Source organism: Perognathus longimembris, chromosome 2 (assembly GCF_023159225.1).
Source record: "Perognathus longimembris pacificus isolate PPM17 chromosome 2, ASM2315922v1, whole genome shotgun sequence".
Lineage (NCBI taxonomy): Eukaryota > Metazoa > Chordata > Mammalia > Rodentia > Heteromyidae > Perognathus > Perognathus longimembris.
This window is the reverse complement of record NC_063162.1, coordinates 127,921,465-127,937,288: the sequence shown is the minus strand read 5'-3', so window position 1 is coordinate 127,937,288 and position 15,824 is coordinate 127,921,465. Positions and strand designations below refer to the sequence as shown.

The 15,824-nt window shown below is 36.8% G+C and overlaps 1 pseudogene; it reads right to left on the bottom strand.

The window, feature by feature from the left end:
- Positions 1-3,218: 3,218 nt before the first annotated feature.
- LOC125345495 overlaps positions 3,219-15,824 on the bottom strand; it is a 28,823-nt pseudogene continuing 16,217 nt past the window's right edge.

Here is a 15,824-nt window from a genome sequence, read left to right as displayed (position 1 = left end):
TTATCTAGTGTATACTACCTACAAATTTTTATTGAATTACTTCAAATTTTGAAGTTTAAATACAGCAACACGGTGGCAAAGCTGTTCAAAGATTCTGACTTTTCTGGGGCTGGGGATATGTCCTAGTGGCAAGAGAGCTTGCCTCGTATACATGAGGCCCTGGGTTTGATTCCCCAGCACCACATATACAGAAAACGGCCAGAAGTAGCGCTGTGGCTCAAGTGGCAAAGTGCTAGCCTTGAGCAAAAGGAAGCCAGGGACAGTGCTCAGGCCCTGAGTCCAAGGCCCAGGACTGGCCAAAAAAAAAAAAAAAAAAAAGATTCTGACTTTTCCAAAGTGCTATGGTAGACACAGCAAGAATTTGATCCTAAGCATTTCCAGTGTCAAAAATCACTTTCTCTTATACAGTATTACTTCTCACACTAAATTATGATGTTTCTTCTTTTTAAATTGAAAAAAATATTGTGTATATTTATGTCCAACATGTTATTTCTAAATCCATATGCATTGTGAAATGACTAACTCAAGCTAATTAACATATGTACTACCCACATACTTTGTGTGTGTGTGTGAGAGAGAGAAAGGAAGAGAGAGAGAGACAGAGACAGAGACAGAGAGAGAGAAAGCATATGTGTGTAGTGAGAAAATCTAAATTATTATTTCCACAATTTTCAAGTGTATAACACAATTTTAGTTGATCTGGTAGAACCTGAGAACAGAAAAGTGGCTAGCAGGCCAAGAGAATAGGGAGAAGGAGGAAGAGATGTTAACCAAAACAATGTTTTTATTTGAATGGAGTATTCTTAGCACTGCATAGTGAGTGTAAGTTAACAATAACACATCACATGTCTTAATATAATTGTAAGTAAGCAATTTTAATGTACTCACCATAAATAAATGACAAATTAGGCATGGTGATTCACACTTGTAATTCCAGTTTATTCAGGAGACAGACATAGGAGGATTAAAGTCTGAGGTGTATCCTTCCATACAGGGATGTGCATGAAATTATAGAAAAACAACACAGAACCACTATAGGAAATCATATGAGAAGAGACTACTGCACTTAATAAAAACTAGATTGTGCAAAATATCTTGGGTCATATTTAAAGTTATGCCTGATATATAAAACATGTATATACATATATACATACATATATCATCTAATGTTTTAATTTTGTTTATGTCATATTTTTCAGTACTTAAAATAGTCATTTTGTCAGACTAGAATATGTATGTGTCTATGACTTGTGGATACAAAATGTCTCTGGTGTCGTATACTAGATACCCAGGTGGGCCTCGAATCCATGACAATAGTCACCAGTCAATCAGGATAGGAGTCTCTTGTTTAGCTGTGCACAGCGTCTGATCGCCACGATCAGGATGATGACAAACAACATTGGGCCTCTGTAGGGATGGGCTTTTAAAAGCAAAAATTACATGTACCACTCGCAGGTAATCATAGGGTAAAAATCACATGTACCACAGACAGGTGACAGTACATGTGATAGCAAGCAGACATACAGAAGCAGAAGCAGAATTGGCAGTTAGTGATCACAAATAGAGTTTTCAATTCCAGTAAAACTCTGACAAATTAAGCAGTGAACCATTTAAGCAATCAAAATACTCTTTCTCTGTTTAATTTTTGTTTCTGGGTATAACTGGTATTTACTGAATACCCATTTAACTTCTTTAACAATGCAAATGGAGTAACAATTATGCTTGATCTCTCTACTTCCTTTCTTTTGCAAGTGTCAAGCAGCTCTAGGTCAAGCTGCTTTTCACTTACTGAGGATGGCTCAGCCTCTTTAGCGAGGACTAAAGATGAATTTCATGGTCTGAATGTCTCATCTGAAAATGAAGAGATTAAAACTAAACATCCTAAATGCTCCAGGAAGTGATGGATTCATAGGTAAAGCCCAAGATCATGAGGCTTATGAATCCAGGGTTCTATCAGCAACTGCCAAACACAGATAGACTGGCCATGTCAAAAACTTGCATGGTAACTGTGAAAGAATGGTGTAATATTTTTATTTAAAAATGACACTTGGACTCTATCCTAGACATATAAAATCATTGTGTTGGGATGAGATGTATATGATCATTTCTGATATCTCTAGATAACTCTATAAGGTCAATTTATTAGGCCTTTGTCTAGATCATTTCTTTTTTTTCACATTCCAATACATTTATTCTGTAAAAACAATACTTTTTTTGTTTTTGATTTTTTTTTACAGTAAACTTTTCAACTACAGACCTTGAATACTTGAAAAATGTTCGAAGGATGAGCATAATAGAATCAATAAAACCCAAACTGAAGAAATACGTTCTCACAATATAAGCTGTCATAAAAATAAATTAAGTTCTCTATTATCACAATAGCAACAATCATGTACACATAGTAATGGTTTGTGGATGGCTATTAACTATTCTAATTCTAGTTCCAAAAGGAAACAGTTCATTTTCAAAGCCTCTAGGCAAAGTCAATGCCCTGTCCTTTCCATGGGTCTATTGCTGAGTTCAGTTCAGCATGAACAGGTCAAGGATCCATCTTGAGTGATTAGCTCAGTGTGTACTGGTACTGGGGAAAAGAATAGGTCCCTGCCTTTTTTTGGAGTAACACAGAAAACTCACTGCCTTCACATATAGAAACTCAAGTTTGTGTATACACCATGTATTTTGAGAAATGTGAGCTGTTGACTAGCTATTTCTAGTATAGAATAGACATTGTACAATATGGTTGAACTTTTACACATAGCCTCAAAATGGAAGGACAATTTAATCTACAATTTACCAGTATTATGTATGTTGGAATTAGATCCCTCAGTTCTATCAAAGAGGAAATCCTATCTTTATGCCTATGCTGAGTGGTCATGTAAAAATGCTCATATTTAACTGAGTGTTTGGCAACAGTGGCCCCAAGGTAGGACTTGATGCACCTAAGTGCCTTGATAAAAGGATCCTAGACATGTTGAAAGCCTCAGTATTTATCAGCATTTCTCTTGCAACTTCATGCAACCAAGTAACAAGAAATTACATCAATAACCTTGAAAAAGGTTAAAATGTCTTTTCCAGCATAACAGGAATATGGATGATGTACAAATTTGGGCTGCCAATGACAACAGGACTGTGTGTGTAGGTTCATATTAAATCCAAGAATATAGACAACACTGAACCTTCTTGTGATTTCTCTTAATATGCGGCATTCATTATGGTAGTTAGGTCCCTTCACTGGTTTTCTGCAAGTCTGAAGTTGTGTTTCTTGTGTCATTACTGGTGTCTCCACCCTCAAAGGTGCTTTTGTTTTCCTCTTTTTTGCAGTCTTTATCATCTTCATCTCCTGGAGATTTCTGGGACTGTTTTAGAGTATTTCTTTGACACATAGGACTTTTTCCATTTTAAGCCTCCTCTTTCTTTCTTTTGCCTTTCCCATCTTCTTCTACTCTGCTGCCTTCTTCCTCACTGCTTGCGTCTGCAGTATTTCCACCTTCTCCCTCAGTTTCTGAAGAGCTCTGCTGTTGAATTGTCTGGTATCCAGTAAACTTCACTCTTGAGTTGTTTTCTATTTCACACAATCCTTCATTAAATCCTTTCCATTTGTTTGACTTTTCAAATTTACCTTTGTATTCCTTATATGGAAAAAGGTCTTTGGGAAATAGAAATGCAGTTTTGTGGGTACCCAAAAAGAAGACAGGATACTTGTTTGTTGGAGGCTTTACAGCTCTCTCCGGCAGTTCATCAATCCGGGAGGGCCATTGCGGGTAGACCTTCATCTTGGTAAAGACCAGGTTGCCTGCTTTGTACTGGGGGTCTGTGGACACACCATCGACTGCTCGCTCTGTTCCCAGTCATCCTCGATCCTGTCTAGATCATTTCTGATTGAAAGCCTTTGTGGTACTATAACTTCGACCAAAATACATCTTAAGAGTTTATGGATCATGGAGAATGATTAGGTGCTTTTTGCCCCAGAGTTTTTCCAAGTGAATATAGAAACAATGCTTTGTCATCTGCTAGGTTAATAGGAAAGCCAAACTTTGAGAAATTATCAACAATTTTATATATTCTTAGCTATAAAATCTCACAGAAAATATTAATTGGAATTGCAAATACAGATGTCTCTCAATATATCCTCAAACCATAGACCATGACATTATAGTATTAATGATTGTTGTCTCAACAAAACGTCTTTGGGCTTTAGCATCTATCAGTGGACATTTTGAAAAATATTTGGAATGTCCTGCTGAGTCCTATTGGAATAAAAGAAACAATTATTTACACATTTCATAATATGCAAATATTGCTAGATTTAGTTTACTACATATGAAAAGCTGCAACTATTTAAATTTCAAATGAACATTTACCATCTATGGTCTTCATTAACATTATAATGACATCATGATGTCAAGACATTCCTATTGATATTTGTCTTCTTGAGCCTTATACTACTCAAGTGATTTTGTGACATGAAATATAATAGGCAATCTGTACATTATTATATACAAATCATAAAGTGGCAAAGGACTTTAGAAATGATAAATTCCAATACTCTATTTTTTAAAGAAGAAACAAAGATAATTTATACCCAAAGATTATTTATACCCAAATTCACATGTTGATATCATGTCAGGAGTAACCTAAAATATTATTTAGCTGAGCTCTGTGAATTAAAGTTCCCAATTTGGTATCTGTGTTCCCTTATATTGTTGTACTGTAAGTCAGATGCAAATCCAGTCATGAGAAAATAAGAGAAGCCACAGTTTGAAAGATCAAATTGGGAGTCTTTATTAAAAGGCTAGCAACTGCCTGGTGGACTCCTGTCTCAAAGAACAGCAGCCAGCAAATACACTTAATACTGTTAGGAAAAGGAGCCAAGAAGCCTGGATAGGAATGAAAGAACAAAAATGAACAATACCACCAAACCAATTCAGCTCCATTGGAGAGCCAAACTGCGATGCCATGGTGACTGGAGAAGAGCCAGGAGACAGGAGACAGGACATCAACCCAGAGATACATGGCATGGCACAATGGCTGCTCCAGGCCTAAATATAGTCAATTTGGGGGCAGGGTCATAGGAAAGTTGAGTCCCAGGCACTGGACTGACAGGTTTAGTAACCTATTATTCAAGTTCCTGGCCCTGCCACCAAGTATTCAGGCTCTCCCTCTCTGGGGAAGGGATAACTTCATGGGAGAGGGTGGTTATCCTACCATGAAGACAAGATGCCAGACCCTACCATCCACTATGATCCACTATGTGGCCAAGATGACGCCAGCCAGATCCAATCTCCCCACTTTAATGTGAACTATTCTCTGCTGTAGTACCTTGAGTCACCTTGGGTTCCAGGAAAGAGAAGATTCAATGACAAGCATCTTGTGTGGAAGGCAAACTACTCAAATAGGCAATGTCTTCTTATAGCCTTTAAAAAAAACAGTTGACATTTCAGAAGACCACCTCGTTTGTGTTCTGTTCCAATAAAAATAAATAAATAACTTCTCCAGAATTCCTCTAGAAACAAAAACTGAGATAATAGTTAAACATAGGACATCAGTGATTTGGAACTGTTTCAAATGTTTCTCAACCTGGAAGTCAAATCTCCAGATTTAACCTCCCATTTATCTTGTATGATGGTGGAAGATGGGCTAAAATCTGTCTTTCAATGGCTGCCCTATAATAAATCTCCTTTCTCTGCCCTTCATTTTTCTTCATTTGGCATATATGGGTGGGGGAGTGAGGACATTCAGGAATCCTGGACTTTGGTCCTGGGGTCCTAGTTTTGGTCCTAGTTTTAGTCATAGTCCACAATCACTCAGTAGGTGACCATATTTAGACATATGATTTTTTTTCAAATTTTTATTATCAAACTGATGTACAGAGAGGTTACAGTTTCATATGTTAGGCATTGGATACATTACTTGTACTGTTTGTTACCTCGTCCCTCATACCCCCTTCCCTCCTCCCCCTTTCTCTTTCCCCCCATGAGGTGTTCAGTTCACTTAGACCAAACAGTTTTGCAAGTATTGCTTTTGTAATCGTTTGCCTTTATTGCCCTGTGTCTCACAATATTGGTATTCGCTTTCACTTTCCTAGTTCTAATACCAGTATACGTTATTTCCAATATACTCAGATAAGATTATAGAGATAGTGTAGGTACAACCACAGGAAGGTGATACAAGAACATCATCAATAATAGAAGCTACAGATACACATGGGATGTTGAAAGTAGTTACAACTGTTATGCCTCTATCAGAAAGAATGACATTGCCCCATTTGTAAGGAAATGGAAGGACTTGGAAAAAATTATACTAAGTGAAGTGAGCCAGACCCAAAGAAACATAGACTCTATGGTCACCCTTATTGGGAATAATTAGTACAGGTTTAGGCAACTCATAGCAGTGGATCACAAGAGCCCAATAGCTATACCCTTATGAACACATAAGATGATGCTAAGTGAAATGAACTCCATGTTACGGAAACGATTATATCACAGTTATAGACATATGATTTTTAAGGAAATGGTTAAGTTAAAATGAGACTTGGGAGGGGCCCAATCTCGTATGATTGTTGTCCTTATAAAAAGAGGGAATGTGGACACAGACATACAGAAGGAAGACACAGAAGATGAAGACCATGGTAGACAAAAAAGAATCCCTGTGACACCTTTACAACAGTCTTGTAGCCTTAAAACTGTGAAAATAAATTTCCAGTCCTGCCAGTGTGGGAAGACTTCACTATGGCATCCTCAACAAACTAATATAAAAACCAACCTTCCGAAGGTTGAAGAGCTAATTAGTTGTAGAACTGGGGCTAAAATCTAGGTTTAAATGTCCTACAATCTGGTATATTTTGGAACTTTAGATTTACCAAATTTTACTATAAGAGAGAAGTTTGAAGATTTTTCCTATTATTTTCTTCTGTTAAGCATAAAATCACAAAAATGGTAACTATCAGCATAGGGTGTAATGTGCAATATAGCACATTTATACCCTGAAATCTAACTGAAGATTCATAACATTTCACTATATAAGAACTTAAAAGCATGAAAAATTTCAATACCTGTTTTTTATCTATAAAAATTTCATCTTAAATGCCACTTATGCCCCTCATTCTCTAAGTTACCTTCTTGTATATTGTCTGTAGGATCCACAATTCCATGACTATATATGACAGTTTGATTCTAGCTTTCAGTCTATGAGAAGTAGCCTTTTAGACTGCAGTTTTGACTAAAACATTGCATGTGGTGCTAAGATGTTAAATAAAACAAGAACTATAGGATTCTCTAGTATTTTGATACTTAATGATATATTGAATACTGATTTCTCCTTATAATGAAGGCATACAGAACAAAGTGTAATGCTTATTTCACTAAGTGGGGTAACCATATTCATAGTGCTTAGATTTATCTTGGAAAGAGGTTGTTAAGCACAGAATATATGTAAAGGTTGGATTCCAATTAAAAATGGAAGGAATCCTGGCTGAGATTGAGCATACTTTATGTAATGGTAGCTTGGGGTTACTAGAGCCACAGGACCTATTACATTAATGAGGACAAGGCTAACTTTTAAATATTTAGATAAGTCAATTTTAAGAAAATTATTTTGACATAAAATACATAATGAACAAACAATAACAGTAATAAAATAATTAACAAAGTTATAGGCATTAGCAACTTTATCTTCCAGAGGGATTTTTGTGTGGCACCCTTAAGTAAGACAGTATCTAACAGTAAAACTATCTTAATATTTTATAGAGCTTCAGAATATATAAGCTATATAATATAGATCAGCAGTCCTTGAAGTTCTAAAGACCACAAGTGTCTTCAGATTCTTTCAGTGAGCCCACAGGGTTGTCTTTTTTTAATTATTGTATGTGAAACTGGAGATTTAGACTCCAGGCACAAACTCTAAAAGGTCAGCATATCAAGTCTGGTCACTCTTTACTGAATGCCAAATAAAGAGATATGGTGAAGGGCAGAGAAAGGAGATTTGTTATGTACCATGAGCAGCTGGGGAAGACAACTACTGACAGAGGGAGAGAGGCGTGTGCAGTATTAGAGTCCTGGTCCAGGTATGCATTGGTATATCTCTATTTTGGTCCCTGTTTTGCCAACAGGTCTAGAGAAGATGCTATTAGTGTCATCACTGATATACATATTATAAAAAAGAAAAGAGTCAAGAATCAGTTTAGTGGTTTTAACCTGAGTTACTGGAAGAACTCCTATAAAGCAATTGAAACGGATAAACTGTTAAGTAGAAAAATAGGCTAAGCATAATTGAGCTTAAATAAACATTGGATTTTAAGTCCTATTTTCTAGAGTAAACTTTATTAAAGAAAAGTGGTACAAATCCCAAGTATCGAGTTAGATATGTTTTCACCAAGTACCCAAAATTGTATGTGTAATGAGCACCTACATCAAGAAACAGAACACTCACTGCACTCCAGAAGTAGTGTCATGAAAGTATTTATTTTAAAATTATTTCATATTTAAGCTTTGCCACATAGCACTACAGTACAGCTACAAATCACAGAACAAACAATATCTTCAGAAATCAGGGAAAGTGTTAAGAAACTCACCCTGCTTCCATGTGATGGGAATTAGTCACCCGTTCAATCTCATGAAATTCATACTGAAAGTTCTTCCCTAATAATACAATGTGAGATAGACAGATGATAAAAATAGATGTATTTTTGAGCATAGGTTTCAAAGTTGGAAAGTTCACAGGAGCTGCTAAAGGAAAAAAAAAAGAATCCTCAGTTGACAAAAGAAACTTTTTAAAAAGTGGATTTGAATGTATTAATAGGCCAAATGATCTTTACTATTAAAGGAACATATTCATTGTCTAGAAATCTTCACTATGCTGTGCATCATAATAGTAAGTGCTGAAATTGAAAAAAAACTTGGAACACAGAAAATATAGTTGTAGTTTTTCTCAAATGTGGGTATGGGAGAGGCTGGAAGAGAAGGAAAAAATATAGGAAATGAAATTAAGCTCATAGATTATGATTTGACCCTTTTCATACTAAGCAATAAAGGTACTTTGAAAACGAAATTCTTCCAGCTTGAAATGGAAAAAGGCTATTTTTATAGATAACAAAAATGCAAATTGATTCCAAAACTACATGGCATTTTTTCATTATGAGTATTTTTAAAAGTACATCTAAAAAGTCACTGTTCCTATCTTGGGGAAAATAATTATCATCAAATGGTAGACACTTGGTATTAAAAAGAGTCAATTTTCTCTGGGCACTGATGGTGCATGCCTGTAATCCTAGCTACTCAGGAGGCTGAGATCTCAGGATCAATGTACAAAGACAAAAATGTCCAAGAGACTCTTGTAGCCAGTTAAATACCAAAAAGCCAGAAATGGAGTTGCAACTGGTAGACCACTAGCCTTGACCAAAATAGCTCAGAAACAGTGCCTGGGCCTTGAAATTGAGCAACACATACATACACACACACACAAAGTCAATTTTGGAAACAGAGCAAAACAATATTCAAAACGATCCTCCAATAATAATTGTCTCTCATCAGACACACTGATTTGTACAGCCATTATGCAATAAAATGTGTTCATAAAATCTATGGTTACCACATGAAAGACTATGTACCAGGATTTAATACTGAAAGGATATGTCCCGGCCATCCCAGAGGACCTTGCAGAAATAATCACAGGCAGGAGAAGAAGGTTCATAAGGAGGTTTATTAGTGGGGCCATAGTTCCCACGGGAGAGGGAGCTACATGGCATCTGTACCTTATCCAAGTGGCAGCTTCTCTCTCTGGGAGTAAGGGGAAGTAGGTAGGTAGTGAGTAGGAGTGGCTTATTAGGTTTGGGTGGATCTGGGGGCTAGTGGGAGGAGCCGAGGACCTGAGGCTAGGGAAATGCTAACATTCCCCCATTTGTTGTTTATTAATAAGAGAGGAAGTGTACCAGGGCGGGAGTATGGGCAGAGGTTGTTTCTTCTGGAGTTACTTCCTGCTGTAAAAGGGCAAAGTAGTCAGGGGTCTCTGATTCATCATTTGGCCTGGTACCGTCCAAGAAGTATTTGTTTGACTGTTTGGTTGGTAAAAGTCCTCATCATTTCCACGAGAATGGTTATCAGGGCCAATGGGTGTCATGGTTTCCTCTGGCTACCTCCTACAGCTTGGGCACATCAAGGAGTCACTGGGGCTGCGGTCTTCAGGGTCCGGATCTGCACTGGGCAGAGCAGTGTAGTAAGAGGATGGCCTTGAACTGCAAGTTCCCAGGTGGCGTCCTGGTTGAGGGATGTTATCCTGTTAAAAGAGACTTTTGAAAAGGTCAGGCAAAAAGCTGACAAGTTTACAGGACCAGTTAACATGACGACATGGGAGAACACACTGTGGGCACAAGCCAGAAAAGTTCCATTTGGAACATAAACCCAATTGTGGCCCATTACAAGGAAGGAGGAATAACTGGACTGGGGACAGGAAGGAAGTGTTTAGGGATAGTGGACTGGTTGGGAGTAACCAGTCAGAGGCACAGATAGATAGATAGATAGATAGATAGATAGATAGATAGATAGATAGATAGATATAGATATAGATATAGCAAGTAACAAAAGCAAGAATACAAGTTTCTGTCCAGATGGAAAATGGACAGGTATGGACATTAGGTGGATAAACAAAGAAAAGATGGAAAATATTCAACATATGTGTGTATCAAATTTTGGAGCATCCAAGTATATTAAGAAAATAATAATAGATAGACCAAAGAGGAAAAAAGGTAGTAATACAATAAAAATAAGGGTCCCTAAGCCCTAGTTTCCACCATTAATATAAAAACATAAATAGAATAAAAGAAGGGGGGAGGTGATTAAATTGCCTCCCAGACCAAATAGATGTTGAAGTTTGTCAAAGGCCTTTTATGAATAGGGATGATTGTGTGATTCTTGTTCTTGATTATGTTTAGGTTACATATTATGTTTATGCAATCAGCCTTGCACAATTGGGATACCACCCACTTGATTGTGGTATAAAATCTTTTTCAATTAGTTGTTGAATTCTGTGAGGATTTTATTGAGAAATTTTGTACTGATGATCATCAAAGAGAGTGGGCCACAATTCTCTTTTGTTGTGTCTGTACATAGTTTTGGAATAATAACATTATAATACTAAGCATTACAGAAAATCCCTCTGTTAGGTCCACCCCAGGAGCACTCCATGCAGATGCCCCCACCTGGTTAAGTCTCCACCCAGTTACCTGGGTAACCAGCATACCTGGAGGCAGTTACCTCCCCCTTCCCTGAGGTCACATTCTAATCCACCTGGCCACACCCTCCTTCCCCTGACCTGCCCTGCCAGGGTGAGTGGGAGTTGCCCCTTCTCTCTGGCCATGCATCACCTAGGCCACAGACCAGCAGTTCAGTAATAAACGTTTCTTTCCTGCCTGAATACCTCGTGGAGTTCTCCTTTACCGGCTACCTACTTTAAAAACGTAACACCTTCCCTTTCTAAAATTTTAACTGGTAATGGAAATTTGGTTAAATATTGAATGAATATTTGGAAGAAGACCAGGAGAAATTTCATACTCATTAGTAGATGTTTTAATAAAAAATAGGCACCCTCTCTGAAACATGTGGTTTCAAGAATAAATTTAAGAATCATTAAATATTACATGTATCCACACTCACATGTGGAGAGGCACACAATGAATTCATCTGTCAAGATTTTCAGTTTTTAGGGGCTGGGGATATAGCCTAGTGGCAAGAGTGCCTGCCTCGGATACACGAGGCCCTAGGTTCGATTCCCCAGCACCACATATACAGAAAACGGCCAGAAGCGGTGCTGTGGCTCAAGTGGCAGAGTGCTAGCCTTGAGCGGGAAGAAGCCAGGGACAGTGCTCAGGCCCTGAGTCCAAGGCCCAGGACTGGCCAAAAAAAAAAAAAAGATTTTCAGTTTTTAAAACACCAAAAGCAGTAGTAATTACATTTTTCCATGTTTCCCCAATTACTAGAGAAGATGATTCTTCTTGCTCTTCAGATAGAAGAGCTTAATGTTTTTTTTTCCTCTGATGGTAATAAAGATAATGAAACTAGATAATAATACTGTGGTATCTTGTTGAGGTTCATTTCCTTTCATTACTGATATTTTATAAGACATAAAGTAACATGTTTTAAAATAAAAAGCAAATAATATTTTAAATCTGACCTTTGTGGCTAACTATATGAGTTTTGAAATAAGAGGTAGGTTTAGACTACCTCTTAACTCTGTACCACTGAGAAAAGTAATTGCTCTGAGCCAGACATTTCTCAACATAAAGTAGGAGTAAATTGTACTTAAATAATCTATAATATGCTCTTGACTGTTATTACTAATATTTATGCTGAGAAACAAAATTAGTAGTTCTAGAAGCTACTTCTATCAGAAATCCGTTTGTAAAATTTGTAAGTTTCTGTGACATTAAAAACATTTTCATGTTTAAATTCAGACCATGGCTATCTAGAATCTTTGATTGCTTTCAGAAAAAAAGCGAATTTTTTATTTTGAAAGTAACAGAAAATTACTTAATTCCATCTGGAAAAAAAGACATCTGTAGAGATTTCATGATGCCAACACAGAAGTACAGCTATGTAGATACATATTTTGTCTCATCCTTCTCTGGTAGTATAGAAGAGAATCTAAGAAAAAATTTAGAACACTAAGAAATGAGTAGGAGTGCTAAAATACCAAATAATATTCTTCCATGACTGACAGAAACTAGACTATTCAGTCTGTAAAATATAACCAAGGATTTTTTTGTTGATTGAAATATGTATTGGTCCTATTCTGCTTTATAGATACTCTATTAGTTAATATACCTAAATACTCTTAATATCATCTTTGTTAATTATACTAAGTTCCACCAATTTGAGTCCAAGGCCATGTCTTATAAGGCCAATTAATACATGTGACAATTCAATAACCAAAACTGAGAAACAAAGTCCTTGGATGAAACTTGCTACACAGAATGACTAGCTGTGCTTAGCTAGTATTTGTTGAATGAATGAGTATTGGACTTGTAAAAGCCCTTGCACTGTAAGAATGACCTGTGATAACAACCGGAATGCTATCTTCATTTTCCTCAGCAGTCTTCTGATGTTGACACCAATCAGAATTCTACTAGGACACCTAGAAGATGACTGGGAAGTATGGAGGCTTAAATTACCCACACTGTGTTTTCCATGTGTGCTTACGTTAATCCCAGCAATACACTGGGCTCTACCACTAAATACCATGATATAACTGGATAATAGTGTGAGAAGACTTTCATGTAATTATGCTCTTGAAATTTTCAAGTTATGAAATACTTGGATTCAATCACATTCACCCATTCATACAACCCATTAGGGATTTCAGACCTTTTTTTTTTTTAACAATTTGTTTTAGCCTGTATTTTAATTACTGTACTGTTTTCAGATATTTTCATAATGAGAGTTGATACAGTGTGGGAGACCCACTAGAATAACTTTCAAAAAAGGAAATTAATCATAAGTAGCTAAAAGCTATGCAAGGGTATACGTGAGGTTTTTGTTTTTTTGTTGGGTTTGGGTTTGGGGTTTGGGGTTTCTCTCTCTCTCTCTCTCTTCTCTCTCGATCTGTGTGTGTGTGTGTGTGTGTGTGTGTGTGTGTGTGTGTGTGTGTGTGTGTGTGTGTGTCCTGGAATTTAAATTCAGGGCTTGAGCAATGTCCTTAAACTATTTTTCTCAAAGTTAGAGCTTTACCACTTAAGACACAGCTCTACTTTTGGCTTTTTATGCTTACTTAGAAATAAGAGTCCCATGGACTTTCCTGTCCAGGCTGGCTTTGAACCTTGGGACTCAGATCTCAGCCTCCTGAGTAGCTAGGATTCCAGACATTATCCACCCAGTAGCTTTTGCCTTTAAATGCTTATCTTACTGAATCAGTTTCAGAGCTTTATGTCTTCCAAAAAGAAATACTGAGCAAACTTGTCAAAAAAAATTTTGCTGAAGCACTATAGGAAGATTCAACACAGGTCTCTAATTTTGGGTGAACATTTCTGAAGAAGACCTAACATTTCAATGTTTCAGCCTGGGTAGGGGCATGTTGTAAATAAAAAGTTGGTAGTCAATGTTAGCTTTTCCCCTGCCTCAGGTCCTCAGCTCCTCCCATTATCCCCCAGATCCACCCATACCTAATGGACCACTCCTACTCACTATTAAGACCTACCTACTTCCCCTTTAGCCCAAGAGAAGCTGCCACCTGGATAAGTTGCAGATGCCATGTTGCTCCCTCTCCCATGGGAGATATGGCCCCACTAATAAACCTCCTTATGAACATTCTTCTCCTGTCTGTGACTATCTCCACATGGTCCCCTGGGCTGGCTGGGACATATCCTTTCAGTCACTATTCTATGACTGTATTTTTTTTTCTAAAGGTTTTTAAAACATGAACTAAATTAGCCACAAAGCACAAACATAATCATTCCACAGGAGTTATTTGGGTTGAGGATTAGATATAATGTTCTCATTGTTTTTGTTTTAGTTTTCTAGGAAGGAAAGAACTGTAACTTTTATTGAAGATCTGTTATGCACTGTTTGAAGAAACCTGAAAACATATTAGCACAGTCAAACCATTTTGAGTATGCCAGTAGGCAGTGCTAATATTAAAATTAAAATCATAATCATTAAAATCATAATACCTGGCTTTTTCTTATACTCATTCCAGTGGATCATTAATTGCAATGATTGAAATTCTAAATAGTTATTAGCTATTTTGTTAATTTCAGGTAAAGGTCATATTTGAGAATTGTGGATTTTAAAATAGTATTCAGTTAACTACCTGTGGTTTGATTTTTTTTTCCCCACAACTCCACTAGGCATTTATTCACTGACATTCTTTGCTACAAAATTATTCATTACCTTCAGTTGTAATCCTACTTATAAAGTATCTTAGCTCTAAGAAAGTTCTTCTTACTAAAGAGCAAGAACCATCTCTTTCTAAAACCCATCTACTGCTACTGTATTTTGATCCCTGGGGTGATATTGAAAAAAATCCATTAATTTATCGTTCCAAATTTATTCACTCACCATACCAGTTTCCTCTAGATAGTGTTGGTATCCTCAAGCTACCAAGTTAGGACCTCACCATTTTTTTGGGGGGGGAGACACAATCCAATTCTTAATAATTCTTAAATTAATTCTTAATTCTTCATAAACCTTAACCAGGGTTATGATTTGTAACTGAAAAGCAAAGGAAAAAAGCAATGATTTTGAAGAAGCTCAGTCTAGTAGAAAGGAAAATCCTTGAAGAGTTTATACATGTTAGGGACATGCATCATCATTCTTGGCAAGGAATATTAAATTTATACTTTCTCAATATTCACAAGTTATCTATTCAATGGTCTGTTTTGAGCATTTCTCATTTGATGTCAAGCAAGTTGGTCTACTTGGAGGATTCCATCCACAAGGTAGATTTGTACTATAAATATTTTAGACAATGCTGCTACTAATGGCAACTATGCATGTAAATATTTCATTGAATTTTCAAAATAAATTCTTCAGATAATCACAAAACATTATGTAATTGTTGATTGAGAAAAGCTTTAGTGTCATAACAAATAAAAGAAACTAGGATTCAGCCCAAACTCCCATGACTAAACATAAAATTTACTTGTATGTCATTTTCTAAGGGTACCGAGTTAGATGTTACTATTGAGCAGCTACTTAAAAAAAAAAAAATTGGTCATGGGGCTTGACCTGGGCACTGTCCCTGAACCAAGTGGTAAGCTAGCACTCTACCACTTTAAGCCACAGTGCCACTTCTGGTTTTCTGGTGGCTAATTGGAGATAAGAGTCTCATGGAATTTCCTG